The sequence below is a fragment of the Nothoprocta perdicaria genome, unplaced genomic scaffold, assembly GCF_003342845.1.
Source record: "Nothoprocta perdicaria isolate Ctin4 unplaced genomic scaffold, notPer1 scaffold_252, whole genome shotgun sequence".
NCBI classification, from domain to species: domain Eukaryota; kingdom Metazoa; phylum Chordata; class Aves; order Tinamiformes; family Tinamidae; genus Nothoprocta; species Nothoprocta perdicaria.
Window position 1 is genome coordinate 955,137 of NW_020455480.1, and position 27,237 is coordinate 982,373.

Below are 27,237 nucleotides of genomic sequence, written 5' to 3' on the forward strand. Positions count from 1 at the left end.
ATGAAGAAAGCGCAGGCGCCGTCTTTAAACTCAGGAGTGCGCATGTGCAAAGAAGAAATGCTATTGCACATGCGCAAAATTGCCATTCAGTGCGCATGCGTTTGTCATGTTGTTATTGCGCATGCACCGAAGAAGAGGCGAGAACGCATGCGTAAAATTTGGGTGAGTAACGCATGCGCAGCTTTGAGGCAGCAATACGCATGCGCAATATAGCCCCGCAAAGCGCATGTGTGCCACCCGTGTTGTCCTGCCCATGCGCAATAGAGTCGGCTGCTGCGCTGTCAGTGCGCATGTGCAATACAAAAAAAAAAAGAGAAGGGAGCGCATGCGCTATCATTAGTCTGCCTTGCGCCTGCGCAGGACTGCGACTACACTGCGCACGTGCACAATCGCCACTCAGTACGCATGCGCTCGACTGATGGGCTATTGCGCATGTGTTCTCCATGTCCCCAAATGCGCCTGCGCTAGAGGACGGCGAGAACGCATGCGCCAAAGCTAGCCGGGAAAAGCGCATGTGCAGCATTGAAGTAACAGTGCTCATGCGCAAAAAAAAAAAAAAAAAAATCCGTACACCTGCGCAGTGTCTGCATCCTATTGCACGTGCGCAGAAAAAGGTCGGCATAAAAAGATCAGGGCGCATGTGCTGATTGTTGACTCGATTGCGCAATCGCAAAAAGAAAACACGTTTAAAGGTCCGGCAGGGGGCGGCACGTGTAGGTGCGGCACAGGTACTGCGCTTTAAGACGCTCCCGCCCACGAAGCGAATATCGTTTTTGGTGTGCGGCGCGGGGGAAAAAAAAAGTCATAGTAGAGAAATATGGAAACGCTGCTCCCGTAGAAGACTGCACGTTGCTGCTGCCCGCCGAGCCGGCTGCTCTGCTTGCCGCTGTTTTCTGCCTTTTCAGAACGGGTAGGGCACCGCGCTTACCGGGACTCGCCGCCGCGTCTGGGTACTCACTCGAGTGGCATTTTCTCTCCGGTGTTCTCTGGCGAGACGGGCAGTGTTGCCGCGGAGCCTTTTCGCGGTAACTCCGTCCCGTCCCGGGGGGCCCCCGAGCCTCCTCGCTGCTCTCTGCACCCCGCCGGTCCCTAACGGGCACCGCGGCTCCCTCCTGCGCCCCGCGGGTCCCGCTCGGTCCGCTCGTGCCCGGCGATTGCGCGGTCCCGGACAGGAGAAGGGATGCGGTGAGGGTGTCGCGGTCCTTCGGGTGGCCGCGGGGCTCGAGCTGCGTCTTACCACCGAGGGCATCGCTCCGTGAAGGCAGCCGTGCCGGGCTCGGAGCGGGAACCGTGCAGGGTGGCGGGGATCCGGCTCCGCGGAGCCGACCTGCCCTCTTTTCGCATGTTCCCTTAGGGTTCCCGTTCATGTCGGGGGCGGCAGGGACGTGCGCTCGCCGCTGGAAAGGAGGTGACGGGAGGCAGGGGAGCAGCGCGAGAGGAGGAAGAGGAGGAGAGGACTGGGAGAAAGTGTCGGTGTCCGCGAGACTGGCGGCTGCGACAGACCCACCGAGAGGGGCGGGAGCCCCGAGGAAGGCGAGAAGCTCAGGACCGAGCCGGCTGAAGCTCGATCGGCTCTGCTGGGCCATGGGGGCGACCCCGCTGCTACCTCTTCTGGTGCTCTCTGCGAGGGTGGGGGGAGAGGGAGGGAAGGAGGGCGGCACTTTCAGACAACTGCAGGATGCGATCTGTGCCCCCCACTTTTTGATGTAGTCCAATTATAGCGAAGGACACTGGACAGCTTTTCTCAGTGGAGCCTGTTGGCGGGTTAACATTCAGGGGACTCAGGTATTTGTCTCCTCTTCTGTGACGCCTCTCGGATTGCCTCCGTGCATGCCCGATGCAGGCTTTCCGGGATAATCCTGCTATGCGTGGTGCTTATAGAGTGCACAAATATAAAACTGCGAGTTAAGGACTCCTTTTTTTATTGTTACTTTTTTATTTTTTATTTAATAGGGCAGGAAAATAAAAAGGAACAGAAAGTGAAGAAAAAATAAAAAAAGACAAGCAAGTTGCTGGTGAAGGAGCTAAGAGCATCTCCGTGAGCCAGGTGATGGCCGGCTGTTTGTAATCAGCCCCTTTAATCGGCAACAATGTGCTGTGTTACATCCTGGGAAGACCCAAGCTGTGAACACTCTCTGTTATGCCTGGAGTGAGATTAAGACACAAATGAGGTCAAATGCTGCCAATCCAGGAAATTTATTGAGGCCTTACACAAAGAAAATATTCATGTGTTGCCTTCCTAGTGCCCTTTCACAGTTTTATTTCCTGTGTTATTGAGGCCGTGTTGTGTTTCTTCTCACCTGATGTGGCAGGTTGAAGAGGGGACAGATTTGGGAAGAGATGAATGCCCCTGCTTTCCAGCTGATGCTCATAGGTTACAGGGACCTGGCGTGCCTAGAGTCATTCACCTCCTGATTGGGCCTACTCAATACCGTGCGAGCTAAAAAAGCCCAACTGCGGCCACACCAGATTCATGCACAGTCTGTCGACTATAGGTCAAACTGCATTCAACCGAATTAGTCGAGTTCAAGAATAGTGCGATTTATTCAAGTGTAGCATTTACAAAGCACGTTTCAGATATCTGCATAGGAATTTCTCTGCTACCCCACTGGGTTCTTGGCTACCTCTGATGCACCAATGGAAAATAATCACCACCCCCCAAGAAGGTGGGAGAGGAGTCTCGGCCCCTTGAGGAGCCTGCTCCTCAGGTGGCAGTCAACCCGCGTCCGAGAGAGTTCTCCCCTGCGCACCCGCCGCATCCAAGGAGAAGGCACCTCCCGCTCTGAAAGCCAAGGGCCAATTTTAAACCCAAGTCGAAGGGGGATGAGGTCAACTTGCTCGTCTTTTGCCTGAAGAGGGTATTTTGAGAGGAGGCTGTGGGACAAGGGCCGTGCTTGTCCAGCCTCCAGTCCTCGCCAGGGTTGTCCTCCCCGCAGGACACGGGGGCTGAGGGCGCCACCCGCACCTGACTGTCCCCACCCCGGGCCAGGGCTCCGCCTCGCGCGTTCAGCCACCCGCTGGCGGTGTGGGGGGGGAGGCTCTGCTGCTCTGGCCGCCCCAGCTGTCCCTGATGGGGCTCGCGACCCTTCTGCCGGCCCGCTGGGTGATGGGCGGCAGCTGCGGGCCCCGGGGCCGGGACGAGCGGCAGCTGTGGAGGGGCGGGCAGGCGCTGCGGCCGGGACGGCCGTTGAGGACAGCTCGCGCTGGGGCCGCGCTGCGAGGCGGACGCTGCCGCCGAGCAGCAGCCGCCGCTGGACCGGGTGCCGGAGGAGGTGAGCGGGGCCGGGGAGCGCGTTTGTCCCTGGGGGTGCCGCCCGGGCGGGGGTCCCGGGCCACGTGGCAGGCTCGGGGCGCGCCGGGACGGGGCAGCTGCCCCGGGGCCAGTAAGGGTGGTGGGGCCAGGACGTGGTGGGCGAGAGCGGTGCCCCGGGGATGAAGTGGTGGAGGGGCAGGGCAGGGTGTCCGCCAGGGCTGAGCTGCTCCTTGTCCCGGGCGGGACCTGGTTGTCGCGCTTCCCTTAGTTGCCTGTTCAGTTGGGCTTCCCTTAGGTATATTTAATCTGCGCTAGATTCCTCCGGAGATTATTATTGTGCTGTCCAGGTCTCTCCATCCCGAAGAACCCCAGAAATGCCTTTGTTTTACCTTGGAGTATTCTTCGAGTGCTTCCTTTTGTGCTCCAGCTCTGTTTGGGCCCTTTGGTCTTGGTAGGACCCCTCTAGTCCCTGCGGACTCCCTTCCTGAGGCCTCAGTTCTGCTCCAGAGCCCTCTGTCCGTTCTCTGGCCTTGTTAGCACCTCTGTGGTCTCCTTGTACATGTCCTCTGCCTGGAAATACAAAGCTGGGACTCCCCTGGGGAGCTACTAATTCCGTTCTGCCCACTCACTGCCTTTTTTCTTTTTGTCTCTTTATCTTATTTATTTGTTTGTTTGTTCTAGGTGCCGTGCAGCTCTGTTGGTACCGATGCAGCAGTTTAGTTTGGTATCCTGGTTTGCCCTGAAGGGACTGCTATCCTGTTAGAACTGCTGCAGCACAGGAAGGCTCGATGCTTTGGGAGAGTGTTCCCTTCATAGCAATGTCTGTGGACCGTGAAGATTGTGGACACCAAATGCCAGGGCGGCAGGAGGAATGTAAATAGACCGTTAGAACAAGTAGCAAGGAGCCTTGAAATGGGAGTTACCTGTTACAAACTGGAACTACAAAAGAAGGGACCATCCGCGCTGTCAGCAGAACCTGGAAGAACTGCCCCATAACCAGGTGTACTTGGGAAGCATCCGCTTCAGGGGAAAGGTATATTTCAGTTGGGGATGGAGGGGCAACACGACCACCGACTCGGTCACTGCTGCCTCGAGAAACCCTGCGCCTCGAAAGAAAGAGCAGCAGAGCAGCAGCGCACGTGCAGGTATCTAAGAGGTGGGTGAGACAAGCTCAGCGATGCTGTAGAAGTTGAGTTGCAAAATGCTCTAGAGCGGTGGCACATGGCAGCGGTCCAAATCGTGACTTGACTGAGCTGCTAGGGGCGCTAGCTTTGTGGAATCATCTTTAGCTTAAATGCTACTTTTGCAAGTTCTTCTGATGTGGGAGGATTGGTGAGACAGAGGATTGCTCAGTAGGATTCATTTTTCCATGGTGGCTCTTTGACAGTAGTTAATTTAAAGTCTAGGACTACTAATAACCAGAAGTGAGATATTAACCATGAAATGGTTTTATAGAGGAAGTGTTATCATTTGCAATCTTCCTTGGCCAGTATTTACATAAGAAAAACACTAACCTGACTGGGTCACTTGCAGTAATGGGGTGTGACAGGGATCGAGAAAATGGGAGTACGTGAGCAGAGATTGCACAAACTTCCAGCAAAAGCGCTTTTATTTCTGTACGCTGTCCATGCTGTTTTTGCTCTGTTCACGTCTGTATGGTAAGAGCTACTTTCGCTGCGCTAGCGTGGTGTCTTTCTCACTGCTTAACATGGTCAGGGATAGACAACAGATGTTTCTCATGATGTTGATGGACTAAATATGTAGGTTAAGAATTAAGCATTAAGTTTTTGAAGAACTTTGTTATTTTTTAGTTGTTATTTAGTTGTTTAGTAGTTATATTTTAATTGTTATTTATTCATCAAACTGCTGAGTAGTGAGGATTTCAGTGTGGCAGTGCTCAAGTTCTATAAAACTAGCCAGCTTGTCTGTAGCAAGGATGTTTCAGTATGCTAGATAGTGGGTATTTTTTTTTTTTTTTTTTTTGCCTGTGGAGTCTTTCTGCAGTCTAAATACTTCTACCACAGCTGTCAATGACTGGAGGGATTACTGGAGCGGTGGACAGCCCTGTGGAATGAGGATTCTCTTGCTCCTTCTCTTCTGTCCTGAACAGGTGACCATATTTGTGTGTTTTGTATCTCCCTGCCTCTGGTTGTCTTGTGTTTCATTGAGGGAGCTGGGTTTATTTAGTGTGGAGAGGAAGAGGCTCGAGGGAGACCTTATTGCTCTCTACAACTGTCTAGAAGGAGGTTGATCCCCGAGGCAGGGCTCGATCTCTTCTCCACGCTAACTAGATGCAGGACAAGAGGAACTGGCCTCCAGTTGCACCAGGGGAGGTTCGGGCTAGACGTTAGGAAGAATTTCTACGTGGAAAGAGTAGTCGAGCATTGGAACAGGCTGCTCAGGGAAACGGTGGAGTCGCCGTCCTTGGCAGCGCAGAAAAAAAGCGTGTAGGTGAGGCACTTGGGGATATGTTTTAGCAGGATGGTGTTGCAGGGTTTACGGTTGGACTCTGTGACCTTGAAGGTCTTTTCCAGCCATGATGATTTCATGATCCAGCCGGTAATTCTGCATAAGGTGTTCACTGCTACCACTTGCTAGATCTAGATCACACAGAAGTCTGGTGCTTTATCATAAAATCGGGACGATTTGGTACCATGCATCCCTTTGGGTTCCAACTTTGTGACGATGATCCAAGAAGATAAAGATTTGTATCAAAGGTAAGTCATGAATGTAATAGGAAGATAAACGTAGTCATACCTTTTCCCCTAAAGGCTGTCTGTCCCTTTTTAAAATCAGTACTATCAACTCTTGCTATGACTAACCGGGTCAAGTAAATCTCAACTGATGTTCCTCTGTCCTGATGGAGAGTACTACTTCACATTAGGAAGCAATTTTGTGTAAAGGAAGGAATGGAAATGATGTAATTTTTCTAACTTTGTTCCCGTCTTGTTTTTCAGGTATAGGATACAAATTTGAGCAGGACTGGGGCAGCACTTTGACAGGGCCCCATGAGCATTGTTTTTGCCATCTGAGGTAAATGTGAAAACCTGCCTGTGCTGGAACTCAGCTTCTATCTCGGCTTCCCGTATGGCAAATTGCTGAACGCGAGTACTTGCTGTCACCTAGACTGAGAAATACTATTTTTATGGTGTGGCGGTGTGGGTTTTTTTGTTTGTTCGTTTGTTTGTTTGTTTTTCTTCTCGTGTAATGTAATCTTAAAGTCATTCTGCACTTAAGTTACAGTGTACCTTCAAATATTTCATTTGTTTCAGGAGCTTTGCAGGGGAAAACTGTACCTCTCCTTGCTCATCTATTGTGTACCGGTGTCAGACTAGCTTATTAATTTTGCCAGGATCCTTTCTTCCAGTACTGGTCAAATTGTGCCGAAGCTGGCTTCGCTTTCCTTGGTCTCGCTTCAGATATTAAAAAGAAGCGTCCACGTTGTGGCATAGTCTGCGGTTTGCGTCGCAGCTTTGCTCTCTTCTGCTCAGGTCTGGACGTTGCTCTCGTTCTTTGTGCGCCCGTAGCGCATCCACGCTGCGTGCCGCTAGTGCGGGAAGCGTTGGTTGGGGCTGGACGTCTTTGCAGCCATCGCTGCGTCTCTGCTGCTGCTGCCGCTCCCTGCTCTCGTGTCTTCCTGGTGCCCTTTCATGGTTTTATTTCCTGCGTTGTCCAGGCTTTGGGCTTTTCTGGATGGCCATTGCGTTTTTGCTTGGCCAGACCCGGTGTTGTCCTTGTGTCAGCGGTTCTCATTTTGGGTTACATGCGGGGCTACTAAGGGGCGCTCTGTCTCTCCAGCCTCGTGGCCGTTTGTGGCTTTTCCTCTTTGTGACTGTCACTGAGGCCTCGTCAGCTGCTCCTTCCTCCTCTGAGGTCTGTCTTGTTTTGCACCTTCCCGATGTCCCGCCAGGGTTCTCTTCCCTGTGGTCACGCGGTCTCAGGTCCTTGCCGGCCCCTTCTATCGTGGGCCACGGCCTTTGACTCTGTTACGGTCTCGTCCAGAACACGAGCACCGCACGCTCGTGACTTCGTCGGGCTTTCTGGTGCTCAGCATCTTAGGTGTGGCTRTAGTTCCTTTTGCATAGGGTTTTCCTCTGCGTTTATGCCTGTTGTGTGCGTGTCTGTTTTTGAGGCTGGAGCTGCGTGGTCGTGGGTAGAGCGTTTCACTTAGGTACTTGAATGGGGATTGCTCAGCCACCACGTGCGGCATTTCCCGTTCCGGTTGCGTTTCTGTTTCGTTGCAGATGCACAGCAGTGTTCTGAGCAGGAGATGGAGGAAGAAAGGGTTGTGCCCTAATAAGAAGGTGAGCTCGACGGTTGCTGTCGCGAGGGGAGCGTTGTGATCGGTGGGTCCCCTGACGAATTTTTGCTTTGTGCGTGCAGGTGCGGAGGAATGTGACAAGCAGCTTGGTCGTGTCTCGGGCAAGCACAGCGAGGTGAGCGTCGCTCCACGAGAGGAACTGGAGCTTAGCGTAGGGCGAGCGTCTTGCTGACACCGTCCCCGTTGCCCACCGTTGTTCTGCTTTTACAGGTGCTGTGGCAGCAGCTTCCCCGCGGTGACAGAGCCCGGCAGTCGGCAGGAGCAAGCGGAGCAGGTAAAGGCGCCGGAGCGAACTCTCCGTGGGAATGGGCTGCGGTCTTGCTCGCATCACTGCAGCACGTGACTTCCCTGTCTTTGCAGAATCTTTCCGCGAGTTGAGGAGAGGAGCAGTTGGAGCGCTGACAAAAGCCTCACTGGGTGAGAGAAGGAGAGGCTGTTGCGTTCGTAAGTTCTTGCATGTCGGGTGCTGTTGAGCTGTCTCTCAGTAATATCTCGCCCTTTGCTCTGTTCAGGTCGCGCCGGGGCTTTTTCCAGTGACGTCCGAGTCCTTCAGGTGTGCGGATTGTGTTGCATCTTGCGGGCTCGGTGAGTGTGGCCTGGCAAGCGGCAGGGTGCCAGCGAGCAGAGCGTCCGTGGCGCTTTGGAGGTGGCAGCTTTTGGCAGCTCTTTTGGCCGTAGCTGCCTGGCACAGAGGTGACCGCCTGCCTTTTGTTTCGGCAGGTGACAAAGACCATCGGTAGCTCGGGGAGGGTGCAGCTGCCTTTGAGGATGCACTGTGAAGAGGGATGGAGACCTGGAGTACTGCAGATGCTCAACAGATGGGCAAAGCGTGCTGGGGGAGTCCTGACCACGCATCCCGCTGTTGAGGGCAGACCGGAGGCGTCTTCTGGATGAGCGCAGCGTGAGAGGCAAAGGCAGCAAAGTGCACGTGTTGGAATATGAGAGCCGACAGCTCCCGCCCATCTGAGGTTTGTATTGCAGCTTCACTTTCTTTTGCTCAGGTCCTGGTACTGCTCGTGTTGTTTGTGCTCCCGGAGCACCTCCCCCACTGCGCGGCAATAGCGCAGGAGGCATTCGTTGTCTTTTCCCTTGCTGGCTTCTTCTGTATTCCTGTTCTGGACTTTGTTGGCCCATTTCTGCCACAGGCGGTGGTATTTGACTGCCTGTTCTTCTCCAGAGCATCAGAGCTGCACAAGCGTGCTCTTGTCGAGCTTAGTGGCCGGTGGTAGCTTGTGTGTGTCTGTCCAGGGGTGGGGGAGGGATGTAGTCAGGGTAGCAGAATAGAGTAATTCACCCCTGAAATATTTTGGGGGTGGAATTTCACTAATTTTAAACCCAAGTTTATATATATATTATTATATATACGTACTCACACTTTTTTTTTTTTTTCCTTTTTTAGTGTAGCCGATGAGTAATCCTGGTTTGTATTTTCACACTGTTCAGGTGAAAGCTTGGTTTCTGAAGCCTTCAGAAGAAGCTGCCTACTTCAAACCAGGTATGAGAGAGATGCAAGCACATCTGCATGAAATACATGCCCAGGCATAACGGTTTGTTTTCAGACTGTAATAGAAGTGATGTTGATTTAGTAGAATAAAAAAAAATTTAAAAAAACCAGATATGCTGGAAAGTAGAGCGGTCTCTTTGCTGCAGAAAGACATCCTTGCGGTGCCAATGCGCATGGGCCGAATGAAGACCGCTCTGCGCGTGTGGTCAAGGGGCTGACTCCCCACCTGCGTGCAAGGGGCTCCACCACTCACCCTGTCACTTAGTCCCTTCACGTGGGAAGGAGGCTGTACAGTGTCAGCACAGGGTGGCACTGGCAGCACTCACTGCACCAGTGCACCGGAGCACTTACTGCAGCCATCCCCTAGCTACAAGTAGTACTGCAATGGTTAAGGCCCATACATGCATGCACAGTGCCACTGCCGTGCTCAGCACTGCTTTCGTGTGTCCAAAAATGAATACTCCAGAGTTATGGCGTGCATGCAGCCTACGTTCCCACCCCTAAGGCTGCACTCACACATCCAGAAAGCAAAACTGCAAGTGAAGCAGACAGCTACCCCAGACTGGAGACGTCATCTTAAGCTCCTAGAAAGGGCCAGTATGGACTAGGCAGTAGCATTTTTCTTGCACCCCTTGGAAGGAACTGCTTGCCTCAGGCCAGGTAAGGATGGTGGATACACACATCTCTATATAAAATAAGGGGTTTCTTATCACAGAATGGTTGAGGTTGGAAGGGACCTCTAGAGATCATCTGGTCCCAGCCCCTGCTCAAGCAGGGACACCTATCCTTTAAAAATGAATAGCCGTTCGACTACGGGCACTGTCGAAAAAATTCCTCCCCCCCCCCCCCCCCCCAAAAAACCCCAATCAAACAAAAAACACCACATAAAAGTCCTGCTATTCTGATAAGTAAGTGAATGGCGCCCTTGAACTTCGGTACCACTCCATCAGGGAGCCAGTGCTTGTGCTCTGTGCTCCCCATGCCTGTTCTAACCCCAGAGATGCGATAGAAACGCATTCTGACCATTAGCAGCGAAGGGTCAGGGTCCTATTGATCCCTGGCAATGGCAAACCCAGAGCGGGCTGCAAAATTTTTCTTGCCACCAGCTTTGGAGAATCTGCATTTCCAGGTAAAACCTGGCTACCTATATATCTATTCAAGAGCGGGACTGGAGCCTTCGGTATTCTTATTATTTAAACAGTAATAAAACAAGGCTCATACGCTAATGTTTAGGAAAAAAACATCCATTCTGAAAAGCAAACAAAGCCTCTTGAACTTGTCAAAACCACAGAACTGCAGGCGTAGGGGCAGCATGCATGCGCTCTGCATTGTGCAGCACTCCCTGCTACCCTCCTGTGCCTAAAAATCAGTACCGCAATAGCTGGGGGTGGAGTGGGGGAGGCGGGGTGCGTATGCACAGGTTGCTTTGCGTGCTGCCGCTCTCCACTATTGAAGTAGCTGTCCTGAAAAGGTAAGGAAAAGCACGTGCACTTAGCGCTCCCCGGTGCTCACTGCTTCACCTGAAGATCAGAGAAGCAGAAGTGTGGCCATAAGTCTGGGTTCTCCGCTATCCTCCAGCAGCTTGCCGGTGTCAGCACACCACTGTCAACTGCTACGCGCTCTGACATTTCAGTAATCTTCAAGATATCTTCAGAGACTTTCAAGACCATCAAGTCCAACTGTAAGCCTTTTAATGCTCTGCTTGTTAAACCCCTCTCATCTACACATTTCTTGAACCCTGGCAGGGACGGTGACTCCACCACTTTGCTAAGCAGCCTATTCCCAGGTTTAACTACTCTCTTCATTTAGATTTTTTTTCCTAACTTTTAATCCGAATCTTCCCTCTCACAGCTTGAGGCCGCTGTTGGTCTCACCTGCTCCCTCCCTAGCTTTCCACCTCTGGCCTCCGCTCGGTCCCCTCTTGGCAGCATCTGCGTGGTGGCTTTGGTTCCATCTCGCGCGGCACTGCGCTGGGGCACACGTACGGCCCCAGACAGGAGCACTGCGGAGGAGTGCGGTGAGGGGATCTGCGATGGTGGGTTGTGGGCCTTGGGCTGGTTTGGGTGGTTGCGGGCCTTGGGCTGTGGCCTGCCGGTGGGGCTTTCGCTGTGTGCAGGTGGCAGCGCGGGGTTGGCCTGGCGTGGATTTGGCGCCACCGTCTCTGCCCGTGCCTGGAGTGTGGAGCCAAGTCTGCCAGAGCGCGGAGCTGAATCGCCCTTTTTCTGTGCATCCATTTAGGGTGCCAGTTCTGGCTCAGAGCGGGTGCACTCGCTGCGGAGGTGGGGAGCAGCCGGCAGTGGGAGAAAGTGGCCTTGGGGCTCCGCATCTGTGAAACGGGCAGCTCCTGCTGCGACTGACAGAGCTGAGAGGGCTGGTGAGCCCCGAGGAAGCGGAGAAGCTCAGGACTGAAACGGATAAGGTTGACTGGCTCCGCTGGAACAAGGGCTCTTGGCGAGGCCCCTGCTGCCTCTTCTGGTGTTCTCTGTAAGTTCATAGTAGGGTCAGCCAGAGAAGGCTCTTTTTGATGTGACTGTCTCCACCCTTTTGATTTAGACCCACCAAGTGAAGAGGACTTGATGGCCTTTCTTGGCCAAGAATGTTGGCAGGTTGGCGTATGGGGGACACACAAGTTTTGTTTCAAAAGAAAACAAAATGCTAGTGAGGAGCTTAAAAGAACCCTGCTACTTTGAAATTATGCCCTTTTAATTCATCTGTGCCCACACACCTGCCTGGCAGGAATATTAGAGCTGCTGCACCCAAAAGGTGGGGGCTTGGAAAGAGGTGGCCAACCCAAGTGCTCTTCTTTTTGCTCTCTAATTATTTGTCTCTCCCTAATTCTTCTTCTCTCTTTCCCCTGACTGTAAACCCATTTCCTTCTCTCTCCATAATAACTACTTTTCACACTTGTCATAATCAGTCCTTTTTGTGCTCCCCTGCTCTCTCCTTGTAATAAATCTCTCTGCAATCATTCCTTCTTGCACACTCCATAAAAATTCTTCTGTGCTCCCCCTTTCTCTCCCCGAAATGATTATTTCTTGCCCTCAACAACAATTCCTGCTCTACGTAAAAGTTTTCCCACGCACGCCGCAACCATCTCTCCTCGCACGCTCTGCCATACTTATTTCCCCCGCTCCACCAGACTTCTTTCCTGTGAGCCCTGTCCCTCTCCCTGCAATAATTCCTCTTCCTTTCTCTCTCTCTCTGCAATAATTCCCCTGTGCTCCAACTTTCTCTCCTTGCAATAATTCTTTTTTGCTATCTGCTATGCTTATTCTGCACGTTCCATAAATATGTTTTTCTGTGCACTCCACAACGATTCCTCATTAGCCCTTTCTCTCCCCACAATAACTCTTTTGAACTTTCCCCAATAAATCCTTCTTCCTGCCCCTTTCTCTCTTCGTAATAGTTCATACTCATATGCTGTGCAATAATTCTTTTTTGCATCCTCTTTTTTCCCCTGTAGGAATTGTTACTCTCTGCAGCATTTCATTTCTACATGCAATTATACTTGATTCTCGTTTTCCATAGGAATTCTCTTTGGCACTCAATAAAACTCTTTCCTGCATTCTCTGTAATACCTTGAGCGTGCTCCTCCTTTCGCTCGCCATAGTAATTCTTTAGAACGTAGAATCACTATAGAATGAATGAATGTACCTGAAAACAGAATAATAATTCTGTTTTGCTCATCCTAATACCTCTGTTTGTCTTCCACTAATAGTTCTGTTTTTTACCCACTAAAAATTCCCTTTATCTATCCCTTAAGATTTAATTTTCCTCCAGCCAATAAATCTCTTTCCCTCCTGCCAATAATTCTCTACTGATGCCCCTCATATTTCTCTTCCTCTCCTGCTGATAAATTTATTCTTATTCTCCCCCTCATTTTTGTTTGCTTGAGGTATTAATTACCTCTTTAGAGACCCAAGAGAATCTTTTTTTCAACTGCTAAAAATCTCTAATACATCTCTTCCTTTCTGGATAAAATTATCTCTTCTTCTACCTCCTATAATTACTTTCCTATTTAATTCATAATTCTCCTGCTTTGTAAGCAGAGAAAATAATAAGCATAATTCATAATAATTCTTCTAATACTACTAATACTAATATAATACTTCTCGTCTTCTAATAGTTCTGTTCTTCTTGCAGTAATATTTGTCTACCTATTGCTGTCAGAATTTCCCTTCTCTCCAGTTAATATTTGTGTGCTTATTTTCCCAATAATTCCTTTGCATGACACATAACAATTTTCTTGATCTTCCTCTCGTTATTCTCTTTCTCTCCGGCTAATACTTCTCTTTCTGTTCACGTAATAATTTACTCCATGTTTCGCTTAGAAATCCCCGCCTGTCCGGATAATAATTTTATTCCTCTTTGCTCAATAATTGACTTCCCACCACATAATAATTCGCTTTTTGTGCCCCCAGCCATTCTCTCCCTATCCGGCAAATACTTCTCTTCTTCTTCCCGTAAGAAATATCTTCCTGTTTTCCTCACAATTCTCTTCTTCTCCCGCTAATTATTTGATTCCTATTCTCCTCATAATTCTCTTGCATGCCACCTAATGTTTCTCTTTGTATTTTCCCAGCTATTCTCTTACTCTCTGGCTATTTCTAATCTTCTTCTTGAGGGAATAATATTCTTCTTCTTTCCTTCAGAGTTCTTCATCTCCCCCGCTAATAATGTTATTGCTATTCTCGCGATCGTTGCCTTGCACGCCACAAAAAAATTGTCTTTAGATGGCCTTACTCACGCCCTTCCTCTTCCGCTAATGCTCTCTTCTTCTTGCAGAGGTTTTAGTCTTCCTCTTTCCATCAGATTTCTCCTTCTCTCCTGTTAAACTTTTTATTCCTATTCTCCCAATAATTGCCTTGCACACTACGTATTGATTCTCTTTTTATTTCCCAAATTCTTCCCCACCTCCCTAGCTAATATTCCCCTTCCCCTTCAGGAAATAATTATCTTCCTATTTCCCACGGAAATCTCCTCTTCTCCCGCTCATAAGTTTATTCCTATTCTCCCCATAATTCTCTTGGACAACCCGTATCTATTTTCTTTGTAGTCCCCTGGCTCTTCTCTTCCTCTCCGGCTAATAGTTCTCYTCTTCTTCCCCTAAGCATTTTCTTCCGAGTTCCCCCCGATTTCCCTTTTGTTACGGCACAGAATTCTACTCCTATGCTGCCAATACTTCTCTTGCACGCCACCTAATACTTCTCTTTTTATTCCCCTACTGGTTCCCTTCCTGTCCGCCTGATACTTCTCTTCTTTTTCCGGTAATATTTGTCTCCCTATTCCGGTCAGAATTCTTCTTCTCTCTTGTTGACATTTTGTATTCTTCCTTTCCCAATAGTTCCTTTGCATGGCACATAACAATTTTCTTGATCTTCCTCTCGTTATTCTCTTCCTCTCCGGCTAATAGTTCTGTTCCTCCTCACGTAATTTGCTTCCTGTTTTGCTTAGAATTCCCTTCCTCTCCCGCCACTATTTTAATTCCTCTTTTCGCAATAATCGACTTGCCCACCACATAATAATTCTTTTTTTTGCCCATGACCATTCTCTCCCTATAGAGCAAATACTTCTTTTCCCCGTAGTAATTATCTTCCCATTTCCCTCAGAATTCTACACTTCTCCCGCTAATTATTTTATTCCTGTTCTTCTAATAATTCTCTTGCATCCCACCTAATCTTTCTCTTTGTATTTTGCAAGCTATTCTGTTACTCTGTGGCTCTTCCTACTCCTTTTCTTTAGGGAATAATATTCTTTTTAATTCCCTCAGGATTTTTTAACACTCCCGCTGTGGGATTTACAATGGTAAGATAAGGCTTTTAGATGTAGATAAATGTAGCTAGACATAAGTGAGACCTAGCTTTGTTGGGGCTCTGGCTGTATTAAATGAATATGAAGCACTGCGGTAATGGAGAAGTGAACAAGGTTACCCTCGGTCATTGCTCCATGAGGAACCAAGAGCAGCAGCTGCCTAATTGCAGTTAGAACTGGATGAAACTAGGTGTTTTTCGTAACAAGCGAGACTGCGAGAACTAACGAGAAAGAGAGATCTGGCGCACGCACGATGCATGATAACCACTTACGCTCTGTACCTTAGCGCATGAACAGCATGTCTCTGCCGTCTAACCAGTTGTGTTGCCTTCTCATGATATCCTAGTGCCTTCTGATGATATATAAGTGTGTTTGCTTTCTAATAAAATTGACGAACTAGCATCATACCGGTGTGGATGGTTCTCTCGGCTTACTGGAATTCCGGAACTGAAGATCTGGACCGCGGCATAGCTTGGCATGAGTAGTTGAACTTTGGATTTCCCAGAGAGAAGAAGCGACCGCCGGGACGAATACCGGCTGAAGAGTCTCACGGAGGAGGAACCAGAATCAGTCATACTGCCTAGGAATGCAAGGAAAAATGGTCACGCAGGATGCCTGTTATCAGTAGAGTCAAAACCGCAAATGTATCTCTGCCAAATTAGGGGAGTAACCGTGCATTGTACAAACAATATAAAAGAGCAATGATCACAATAAAGCTTTGGCATTACCAGCATTCGTATTGGATGCCTATGCTTGTCCCAAGCTTCGCCACATGCCGCAACATCCCGCTAATACTTTTATTGTTATTCTTGCAAGCATTCTCTTGCACACCACATAATTGTCTTTAGATGGCCTTACTCACGCCCTTCCTCTTCCGCTAATGCTCTCTTCTTCTTGCAGAGATTTTAGTCTTCCTCTTTCCATCAGATTTCTCCTTCTCTCCTGTTAATCTTTTTATTCCTATTCTCCCAATAATTGCCTTGCACACTACGTATTGATTCTCTTTTTATTTCCCAAATTCTTCCCCACCTCCCTAGCTAATATTCCCCTTCCCCTTCAGGAAATAATTATCTTCCTATTTCCCACGGAAATCTCCTCTTCTCCCGCTCATAAGTTTATTCCTATTCTCCCCATAATTCTCTTGGACAACCCGTATCTATTTTCTTTGTAGTCCCCTGGCTCTTCTCTTCCTCTCCGGCTAATAGTTCTCTTCTTCTTCCCCTAAGCATTTTCTTCCGAGTTCCCCCCGATTTCCCTTTTGTTACGGCACAGAATTCTACTCCTATGCTGCCAATACTTCTCTTTTTATTCCCCTACTGGTTCCCTTCCTGTCCGCCTGATACTTCTCTTCTTTTTCCGGTAATATTTGTCTCCCTATTCCGGTCAGAATTCTTCTTCTCTCTTGTTGACATTTTGTATTCTTCCTTTCCCAATAGTTCCTTTGCATGGCACATAACAATTTTCTTGATCTTCCTCTCGTTATTCTCTTCCTCTCCGGCTAATAGTTCTGTTCCTCCTCACGTAATTTGCTTCCTGTTTTGCTTAGAATTCCCTTCCTCTCCCGCCACTATTTTAATTCCTCTTTTCGCAATAATCGACTTGCCCACCACATAATAATTCTTTTTTTTGCCCATGACCATTCTCTCCCTATAGAGCAAATACTTCTTTTCCCCGTAGTAATTATCTTCCCATTTCCCTCAGAATTCTACACTTCTCCCGCTAATTATTTTATTCCTGTTCTTCTAATAATTCTCTTGCATCCCACCTAATCTTTCTCTTTGTATTTTGCAAGCTATTCTGTTACTCTGTGGCTCTTCCTACTCCTTTTCTTTAGGGAATAATATTCTTTTTAATTCCCTCAGGATTTTTTAACACTCCCGCTGTGGGATTTACAATGGTAAGATAAGGCTTTTAGATGTAGATAAATGTAGCTAGACATAAGTGAGACCTAGCTTTGTTGGGGCTCTGGCTGTATTAAATGAATATGAAGCACTGCGGTAATGGAGAAGTGAACAAGGTTACCCTCGGTCATTGCTCCATGAGGAACCAAGAGCAGCAGCTGCCTAATTGCAGTTAGAACTGGATGAAACTAGGTGTTTTTCGTAACAAGCGAGACTGCGAGAACTAACGAGAAAGAGAGATCTGGCGCACGCACGATGCATGATAACCACTTACGCTCTGTACCTTAGCGCATGAACAGCATGTCTCTGCCGTCTAACCAGTTGTGTTGCCTTCTCATGATATCCTAGTGCCTTCTGATGATATATAAGTGTGTTTGCTTTCTAATAAAATTGACGAACTAGCATCATACCGGTGTGGATGGTTCTCTCGGCTTACTGGAATTCCGGAACTGAAGATCTGGACCGCGGCATAGCTTGGCATGAGTAGTTGAACTTTGGATTTCCCAGAGAGAAGAAGCGACCGCCGGGACGAATACCGGCTGAAGAGTCTCACGGAGGAGGAACCAGAATCAGTCATACTGCCTAGGAATGCAAGGAAAAATGGTCACGCAGGATGCCTGTTATCAGTAGAGTCAAAACCGCAAATGTATCTCTGCCAAATTAGGGGAGTAACCGTGCATTGTACAAACAATATAAAAGAGCAATGATCACAATAAAGCTTTGGCATTACCAGCATTCGTATTGGATGCCTATGCTTGTCCCAAGCTTCGCCACATGCCGCAACATCCCGCTAATACTTTTATTGTTATTCTTGCAAGCATTCTCTTGCACACCACATAATTGTCTTTAGATGGCCTTACTCACGCCCTTCCTCTTCCGCTAATGCTCTCTTCTTCTTGCAGAGATTTTAGTCTTCCTCTTTCCATCAGATTTCTCCTTCTCTCCTGTTAATCTTTTTATTCCTATTCTCCCAATAATTGCCTTGCACACTACGTATTGATTCTCTTTTTATTTCCCAAATTCTTCCCCACCTCCCTAGCTAATCTTTCTCTTCTTCCTCTGGGAAATAATTATCTTTGTTTCCCACGGAAATCTCCTCTTCCCCCGCTCATAAGTTTATTCCTATTTTCCCCATCGTTCTCTTGGACGAGACATATCTATTTTCTTTGCAGTCCCCTGGCTCTTCTCTTCCTCTCCGGCTAATAGTTCTCTTCTTCTTCCGCTAAGCATTTTCTTCCGAGTTCCCCCCGATTTCCCTTTTGTTACGGCACAGGATTCTACTCCTATGCTGCCAATACTTCTCTTTTTATTCCCCTACTGGTTCCCTTCCTGTCCGCCTGATACTTCTCTTCTTTTTCCGGTAATATTTGTCTCCCTATTCCGGTCAGAATTCTTCTTCTCTCTTGTTGACATTTTGTATTCTTCCTTTCCCAATAGTTCCTTTGCATGACACATAACAATTTTCTTGATCTTCCTCTCGTTCTTCTCTTCCTCTCCGACTAATAGTTCTCTCCTTCTTCCCATAATAATTTGCTTCCCATTTTGCTTAGAATTCCCTTCCTCTCCACCTAATAATTATATTCCTCTTTTTGTCAAAATTGACTTACCTACCATGTCATTATTCTCTTTTTGTGCCCATAACCGTTCCCACACCTATCCAGCGAATAGTCTCTCTTCCTGTTCTCGTAGTCATTATCTTCCTGTTTCCCTCAGAACGCTACTCTTCTCCCGTGAGTAATTTTATTCCTGTTCTCCTAGTGATTCTCTTGCATGCCACCTAATATTTCTGTTTGTATTTTCCCAGCTCTTCTCTTACTTTCTGGCTATTCCTGCTCTTCTTCTTGAGGGAATCATATTCCTCTTAATTCCCTCAGAATTCTTCACCTCTCGTGAACATTGTTATTGCTATTCTTGCAATCATTCTCTTGCACGCCACATAATAATTGATTTTCGAAGGCCTTAGTCATGCCCTTCCTCTTCTGCTAATGCTCTCCTCTTCTTGCAGGTATTTTAGTCTTCCTCTTTCTGAGGGAATGATTTCTCCTTCTCTCCTCCTAATAATCTTATTCTCCAAATAACTGCCTTGCACCCCACGTAGTTATTCTCATTTTGTTCCCCAACTTCTTCCCCACTTCTCTAACTCATCTTTCTCTTCTGCGTCCAGAGATGTTTATCTTCCTCTTTCCCTCGGAAATCTCCTGTTCTCCCGCTCCTGCGTTTATTTCTGTTCTCCCTATAATTCTCTCGAATGACCCATATCTATTTTTCTTTGTATTCCCGTCGTTATTCTCTTCCTCTCCTGCTAATAATTCTCTTCTTCCTCCCCTAATTATTTTCTTCCCAGTTCCTTCAGAATTCTAGTCTTCTTTCACTAATAATCTTATTCTTATTCTCCTATGAATTCTATGGCACACCACATAAGTATTCTCTTCATATTCCCCCAGCTTTTCCTTCCTCTCCATCTAATACTTTTCTTCTTCTTGTGGTAATAATTATCTTCATATAAGAACCTCTCCCCCAATCAGTTTTTCACTCTTTGTTATTTTCCCCCGACACTAATTCCCATTCTCGCTCTGATACGAAGTCTTTTTGTTCTTTGTTATTCCTAACTTTTACTCTCTCCCTCCCTGCTTCTTCACCCAATAATTTTTTTTCTCCTTCCAAACATTCTTCCTCTTTCCCATAAATAATTTTTCCCATTCCATTAGCTCTTTTTTCCCCCCAAACTTTCTCATTGTTCCTCATTAATTTTTTTTTTGCTTTGATAGTTCTCTTTCTCTCCTTACATAAAACTTTTTTAATACCTAGTCTACTAATATATGGCATTAAAAGAATTTTAATAACAGACCTCTTGCTATATTGAACATAGAGTCTTAGAAGTCTCAGCGAGGGTCTTTTCTCACCAGGATGTTTATCTTTTCTGCACCTTCTCTTTCACCTCAGGAAAGAAAAGCCTTGCAGCTACCCAACCCTATATATTTATGGCTCATTAGTGGGCTCCTCCCTCTGCCAGGACCACCCAGTAGGACGGTGGGTGGGGCCAGGGCTATAAAAACCTTGGCACCAGGAGGAAGGGTCTCATTCAGCTGTTGCTCCTCTAGGGCAGTAGTAGGGGTAGGTGGTTTTGGCAAACAGCTGTCACTGAGGCATTAAAGATCTCTAGGAACAGTTATTCATGTTTTTTTGGAGACGATAAGCTATTTTGCCCAGTAAGACTGCTACATTGAAGATGGAGCTGAAAGGTAATGGGAGGGTTGTTGTTGTTTTCTCCTTGAAAAAGCAAACCTTAACCTGGGGCATTTGAATGTCCCAAATCTCCACTTTCATCCTTTTTAGCCATTAAATTTCATTTTTTAAACTTTTGCCAGCGATGAAGGGTCTCTAAGAGGAAAGGGGGAGGAAAGACACCTGTCTTTGAGAACTTGTCTTGTTGCTCAACAGCCATCTGGAGCACTCTAAAGATAAACAGAATGGTGAAGGATGCAGGGAAGTTTTTCCTCTGTGAATTTGCTTTCACCTGGGTCGTGGCACAGACGGACGTTTTGTATGAGTGCCACCTATTCATTATATATAGCAGAGCACGTCTCTCGGTGAACAGGCAAGCATTTGCGTGGGCAGGCAGGCTTGTGTCTGTGGAACTGTATAGTCTGCAGCCTTTGTATTTTGTAGCTGCATTTTATCCTTGCTGCGTCTCCATGGGTTCCACAGCACGCAGCTCCATCACCGTAGGCATCTGTCATCCTCTACACAGCAAGACTCAATGACGTTGCGTCAGCGCATCTCATCCCTTTCTGCAATAAGAAGCAGTCTTCCACGTTAGCATTGCAGATGGTCATCTTACCGAAGCCTTTCTTGACATTTATGGCATTTTCTTGGGTTTTTCCTCTGTTTTGTTATAGCCTGAGCTTCTTTCCAGCTCTCCTCTTCATCAGCCATCACCTCGGCTTCGACCTCCCTTTTCCATCGGGAGGAGCGGCATCGTACCCTTTTCCGGAACTACCCAGAGCAAGAGAGGTGCCCGACTGTGACCTCATTGGTTTTTCCTGTCCTCATTTTTTTTTTATTACGTGTCCAAAGAGTTTTGCTTGCATGGAGCTTCTCTCCATGTGTCTGTCTAACGGAGCCTGTCTGGGGCCGAAACTGACTTCAGCGCAGTTGTTGGTGACGGTGGTGCAAAGAGGGGGTGGATGGGCATCCCCTCAATTTTGGTGTGTTGCAGTTCATGGTTTCAAGGTCTGTGTGTGTGTGTGTGTGTGTGTGTGTGTGTGTGGTGGGTTTTTTGTTTGTTTTTGTGTTGTTGTTGCAGCTGTGTTGCCCTGGACTTAAAGCTTCAGGAAGGGGGGAATGAAAGGTTATGCTCTCATAAGGTGAGCTTTGGAACTGTCATAACAAAAATCTTGTAGGCAGTGGGGTTTCTCAATGACCTTTCGCTTAGTCTGCATGGGTGCAAAGCAACGCAGAGACGCGGGCCGTCGCGTCCCGGAGCAGCGCGGCACGCCGAGCGCGGACGAAGCGGAAGCCGAGCTTAGCGTGGGGCGGTCATCGTGCCGGTGCCGTCCTAGTCCCCGATGCCTATTCTGCTTTTATGGGTACTGTGGGAGGCACGGTCTCCCTTAACCATGGCACTAGAGATAAGCGCGTGAACCAGGTAAAGGTGGCATATTTATTGGATGCCTTTGCAGAAAGGGCACTTCAATCCGCGCTCGTGCTGAGCATCAGGGCCGTACAGTTGCGATCTCACAGGATTTTTCTAGTCCTCGGAATCTTWTGTGCTGTAATAGTKMTTTTTTTGCATATGACTYTTCTCTGTCTAATGTTTGTGTGCACAGCTGTCGGTGCAGGGCCGTAGATTCCTCACGATGGCCCGGACCGGCGATCCATCCGGCCCGTGCGTCATCTGCCTCACGTCTTCATGTATTTTGGGGGGACGGAGCGGGGGTTTTTTGGTCAGGCCTAGTGGTTGTTTATTTTGCTCTTCTGATGCAGAGCAGTGTTTGCAGGGTTTCCAAAAGAGCTGGAGTCAGAAAGGGTCCTGCCTTAAAGAAGGTGAGCTAGAGAGATGTTGGAAGGAGAATCTTTTGGTCTGTGCGCTTTCTCAATCACATTTTCCTTTGTCAAGGAATGCGGATAGCGGGTCGCCGGCATCGGGGAGCGGCACGGAAAAGCGAGCGTCGCTCCGTGCGAGCCTGCGAAGCCTCGCTTGCGGCGGGGGTCATCTCCCCAATCCCGGCTTGCAGAACAGGTGAAGGTGGTGTTGGGGAATATTGTAGAGTTTGGGGTGTGGCTTTGTCCTCCCCTCAGAGGGCTATTTTTTCAGTGTTGTAGATGTTGTTTGCAATTGTCGAGAGGAGAACGTGAGCGCACGCAATGGACCTGAGCAGGTGACAGCGGCGTTCGAGTGTATTTTTGATTGGTTCTCTATTGGGGTCTTGTTGGTCTGTTTCTTGGTGATTTGCCTTTTCTCACTTTCCTAGGTCGCGAGCGGCCCTTTTACATTCCCGACTGCGGATTTGAGGTGAGGCAGACTGAATATAATGGTGTGTCGGCGGTTCRAGGAGTAGCCATTTCTGCCTAGCAGAAGGGTCAGTCGGCCATTTTGTTTGTTCTAGGTATCACCGCAGCCCCGATACCACGSAGTCGGTCTTGCACGATACAGGCGAGCAGGGCCACAGCTGTACTTCGGAGGATAATTTTTTCACGACCAAGGCAGGAGCCACCTGTCACCGGATGGACTACTATCTCAAACAAGACAGAACGGGATGCATTTGGCCACTGAGGAGCGCTCCCGAGGTCCTGTCATCCTGCTCAGCACCGCAAAAGCTAAGTGAAGCGGTAGAGGGGTTTGGGGTCTCTGCRCGCATGCTTTTTTTTCCCTGAGTGATGTTAGCAGGTTTGTGCSTTTCAGGGGAGAAAGCACAGGTGTGCTAGGGCCGGCAGCTTCAGCCTGTGTCTCCACGGCGCATGTTGTAGCTGCACTTTCTGTTCTAGTCTTGAGATTGATGTTGTTGCTTGTGCCACAAACACCACAGTTCATCCCGCAATGTGCTGTAGGCATGATTGCCCAATAGTAGCGCCGTAGGCATCCTTTGCATTTCTGCCAGGCCCGAATCATCATCATCAGTCTGTCGGCGCATTCCATCTCGTCCCGCGAACGCACCCAAGACGCGTTCCGTCCCTCCGACTCTCTCGCGTCCATTTTCAGACGGCGAGCGTCGCGATGGTCTCGGAGGCCTTTTCTGTGTGTGTCTTTCTTTGGAGGATGGTGTTGTTTTGCACTTTCGTAGAACGCTTTCAGGGTTATCTTCCCTGCATCGTCACAGACTCCAGTCTTTTTAGACAATGACTTCCGCCTCGCAATTTCCAGATTTGCTGTCTCTTTTTCTACATGGACGCTCGCTTTTTGAATTTTTATTTATCTGTGTGCCTGTTGGTTTGGGGCTGGAGCTGCCTCACTTGYGGGAGTTGGCTGTAGTAGCTTAGTAGCTCGTCAAGCATGTCAGCGATGGCCCGGGGCAGCGGTTGATCGGCTCGTGGGTAATTCCCCTGATTTATATAAAACTTTTTTTGGGGGGGTTGTGTGTTTTTTTTCCTTGTTCCTCCCCTTCCCACACTTCAGATCCAGAGCAGTGTTCCTGAGGTTTCCAAAAGAAATGGAGCAAGAAAGGGTTCTGCTTTAATCTGAAGGGGAGCTAGGGAGTTGTTGGAAGGAGGAGAKTGTTGCGGTCAGTAGGCTTTCTCGATGACTTTTACCTTTGCGCCTGTAGGTGGCGAGGTGTCAAGTAAGGCGCAGAACGGGTCGCTCGCGTCCAAAGCAACGGGGCGAGGCGAGCCTCGGCCCGTGAGACGAAGCGCAGCCTAACGTGGGACTGGTTTTGGACTAACAACGTCCCTCTCTCCCACTGCCGTTCTGCTTTTAGAGGTGCTGTGGCGGACGTAGCTGTTGTGGCATACAGGTTAGAGGTGTAGTCCGCCATCAGAAGAGGTAAAGGTGTTTTGGGGGGATATCGCTGCGCTTGGTTTGGGTCGGTTTGGGTTTGTCATTTCCTCAAAGCGTGCTCTTCTCTCTGTCGTTATATATTTTGTCGGTTGCCACTGAGAAGAGAAGCTGAGTGGGCAGGAGGAGATGGAACAAGTAAGAGGGGTTGCTCACACATACATGTTATGTGCTGCGCAGGAGAATGCGTCGGTTTGCTAGGGCAGAGGTGTCCAGCCCGTGTCTCTGCGGTGAGCGTTGTGGCTGCACTCTGTTGCTCAGGTCTTGAGGTTGCCCTTGTTCTTACGGTTTGTGAATGCATCTGGCTCTGTGCAGCAGTAGTAGCGTAGGCATCCTCTGTTTTCCCTCCTGGCCTGAGCTGTCCTCATCGTGCCAGGGGATCCCATCCCGCGCCGTGAAGTGGCTCGGGGGCGTTCCGTCCCTCCATCTCCAGGGCATCGCCATCGGTGGCCGTTCCTGCTTGTTACCGTCAATGGGACCATATAAGGCTGCATTTTCCTCTTGGTAGCCAGTCTTGTGTTGCACCTTCTCAGGTGATCCGTCAGGACCTGAAAGACAGGCTCAAGCCAGGGTCGACTTACAGCAGAAAACGGCTCTCATTTTGCTGCAGTAGCAGAACTTGCTTGTAACTTGTTTCTAACCTGCACATAGGCTCATTGAACTGTAGCTTCCGTAGGCTTTCAGGCAAATAGTTTTGACTCGGAAGGGACCTTTCCCATCCGAAGCCGGGGCTGTGGCCAGGTCCCGGTTCCGGAAGCTAGGGAAAGCGTGACCTACCAGATGTTACCGCTAACCAAGAAAATGGCAGTCTTGCTGATTTTTGGCTTTATAAAGGCCGGGCCCCTCTTACGGCGACTTTGGAGACCTCGCTTACGGGTGGACGCACCGCGTGAGAGCTCCCAGTTGCCGGGAAGGTTCTCCAAATCCTCGCCGCAACGGGGACTCCCCGGCGACCGCGGATCTGGGCGATATTAATGTATTTAGGCAGTAGGTCATGTATCTTTTCCCTAATCACTATTTTTGTTTGTGTGTAGTAATGGATAAGGGCATTACCTTATTGTCTGTCTGTAGTTCAAACCCAGTGCCTAGTAAGCCTATTGTTTCATTAGATACATTATTTCATTTCTGTATTATTAGATATTAACARTAAACTTGACCATTCTCTGCCTCACTAACCGGCTATTTCGGCTGACCCCATTCACGGGCCAAACACCCTTTCAGGGGTCATCTTCCCCGTGTCATTACGGCATTGGATCTTTTTCAAAGGCTTCTTCCTCATCGCCCTCTCGGGCTTTGCCGGCCCCTTTCCGACACGGGCGCCGTCACCCGACTTCGATCCGTGTTTTTTCTTAGGTGCGCGGGAGCCGTGTCGTTGAGCTTCTGATACCGCTCGGAAGATACTAAGGACTAGAAGTCTTCTTTGCATAARGCTTTTCTGTGTCTGTCCAATGATGTTTGTGTGCGTGGCTGTCTGGTCGGAGCCGTCGCGCCCGCAAGACTCAACTAGAGTAGAGCGTGAAGCTCGGCAGCGATGGCCCGGAGCTGCGTGTTATTCTCCAATGGAATAATCTGGGTGTGGGGCGGGGCGGTGACGTTATTGCGGGGTATTGTTGCAGGCGGGCGTGGATTTGGTCATCATCTCAACGCGTGCCGTCTCTTTGGTGTTCGCAGATTGTGCCGGGGATCGCTGAAAGGACAAGACGTGTGGGCAGAAGAGACCTGAGCTGGTGAGAGAGGGATGCCYGTRGGTCGGTGGGCCTGTATTTTATTGTTGTGTGATGGGGTGTTGCCAGGCTGCCTCTCTCATTTGCTTTTTCCCTTGCCTTTTCAGGCGCCCCATGGACTTTTTGCATTCCCAGATGAGGATGCGAGGCGAGGCAGACTTGACCGAGTAGGCTGGGATCCGAGTAGTTCTCGGACTACATCCTCTCTGCCTAGCACGAGAGTCACTGGTTATTTTTTGTTTGTTTTGCTTTTTCTGTAGGTGTCTTGGGTGTCCTCACAGTCCCAATACCGCAGCGTAGGTTTGGCGGCGTCATCACAGCCCCGATACCGGAGCCGAATCGCGGCGAGGCGCGGGCGAGCGGAGCGACGGCGGTACTTTGCGAGAGGGTGTTTCTGTGACCGATGCGGGAGCCGAACCGCTACAAGGGTGACAGCTTGTGCTCCGGTCTGACAGGTGACGGTGGCCAACGGCGCATCTACAATAAGATTGAAGGAGGTGCCCCTGCCAGCTGAGGATGTCTCCCGAAGCGCCGCAGCGACCCAGAGCCCAGCGCAAGCTAAGTGGAGGGATGGAAGGTGTTGGGATGTTGTGTGTCCGTGCGTGTGTGGGTGTGCTCTTGTGGTGCCAGCCTGTCTAGTTTGGATACCTCTTGTGGACGAGTGGTGCGCGAGGGTGCCATCTCGGGTGCTGCGCAGCAGAAAGCGCGGGCTTGCTAGGGCAGGCGGCTCCGGCCCGGTCTGTGGTGCCTGTTGTAGCTGTGCTCTTTTGCTCAGGTCTTGAGGYCACCCTTGTTCTCGGGGATCGGGAACGCATGCAGCACTGTGCGACAGTAGTGCTGTAGGCATCCTTTGTCTTCCTGCCAGGCCTGAATTTTCCTCATCGTGCCAGCAGATCCCATCTTGTGTCGCAAATGCAGCTCAGGGTGTTTTGTTCCTCCATCTCCAGGTCGTCCCCATTGGTGACTGTTTGTGCTTTTGACCGTCATCAAGGCCTCATAAGGCCACGTTTTCCTCTCGGTAGCCGGTCTTGTTTTGCGTCTTCCGGGCACCCTTTTGGGGTCGTCTTCCCCGCATTGTTCCATCCTCGGATATTTTTCAAAGGCCTCTTCCTCATCACCGTCTCCGGCTTTGCCGGCCCCTTTCCGACCCGGCGTCGTCGCTCGACTTCGATCCGCTCTTTGCCGAGCGTCGGGGCCCCGCGGTCGCGATGTCCTAGGGCTTCTCTGGCCCTCGGTATCTTTCGTGCGGTACCAGGTCTCTCTTGCATCAAGTTTTCCTCTGTCTGTCCAATGTCGTTTGCGTGCGTGGCTGTGCTTGTGCGGTCGGAGCCGCCTCGCCTATGGGAGTCGGCTGTAGTAGCGTGCAAAGGTTGACAGCGATGGTCCGGATCTGTGAGAGTGTGTGTAATCCCCCGATGGAATAGTCTTTGGGGGCCTGTCGCTGTTGCGGGATATTGTTGCAGGCGGGTAATGTTGTGTCATCCCTTCACGGTGTGCTCTGTTTGGTGTTAGCAGATTGTGCCGGCGGTCGCCGAGAGGAGAAGCCGTGCGGACAGGAGAGGCCCGAGCGGGTGAGAGGGCGATGCCGCGGGCAGGTGGGTATTCCGTTGTTGTGCGGTGGGGTGTTGCCAGGCCGCCTCTCATTGATTTGCTTTTTTCCCCGCTCCTTCAGGTGCCGTGTGGACTTTTTGCACTCCCAGTTGAGGATGTGAGGTGAACCCAACTTGAC

General features: G+C 49.4%; 5 long non-coding RNA genes across 6 annotated transcripts; 4 read left to right on the plus strand and 1 right to left on the minus strand.

Moving 5' to 3' along the window:
• Window positions 1-599: 599 nt before the first annotated feature.
• LOC112948118 lies at window positions 600-1,922 on the plus strand. The gene is made up of 2 exons (XR_003249536.1): window positions 600-910; window positions 1,355-1,922. It is a non-coding gene; the product is annotated as an uncharacterized LOC112948118 (long non-coding RNA).
• Window positions 1,923-5,281: 3,359 nt separating this feature from the next.
• On the plus strand, window positions 5,282-7,688 carry LOC112948127. 2 transcript variants are annotated; one of them, XR_003249541.1, is made up of 4 exons: window positions 5,282-5,363; window positions 6,211-6,286; window positions 7,498-7,557; window positions 7,637-7,688. It is a non-coding gene; the product is annotated as an uncharacterized LOC112948127 (long non-coding RNA). The 2 variants fall into 2 exon arrangements; XR_003249542.1 differs by lacking the exon at window positions 5,282-5,363 and adding an exon at window positions 5,855-5,970.
• A 652-nt stretch (window positions 7,689-8,340) lies between these two features.
• On the plus strand, window positions 8,341-9,188 carry LOC112948126. Its single transcript, XR_003249540.1, has 2 exons — window positions 8,341-8,542; window positions 9,018-9,188. It is a non-coding gene; the product is annotated as an uncharacterized LOC112948126 (long non-coding RNA).
• LOC112948128 lies at window positions 8,707-9,008 on the minus strand. Its single transcript, XR_003249543.1, has 2 exons — window positions 8,948-9,008; window positions 8,707-8,814 (listed from the first exon to the last, which is right to left on the minus strand). It is a non-coding gene; the product is annotated as an uncharacterized LOC112948128 (long non-coding RNA).
• Window positions 9,189-22,496: 13,308 nt separating the features above from the next.
• LOC112948122 lies at window positions 22,497-25,655 on the plus strand. Its single transcript, XR_003249538.1, has 3 exons — window positions 22,497-22,580; window positions 25,456-25,511; window positions 25,616-25,655. It is a non-coding gene; the product is annotated as an uncharacterized LOC112948122 (long non-coding RNA).
• Window positions 25,656-27,237: the final 1,582 nt, after the last annotated feature.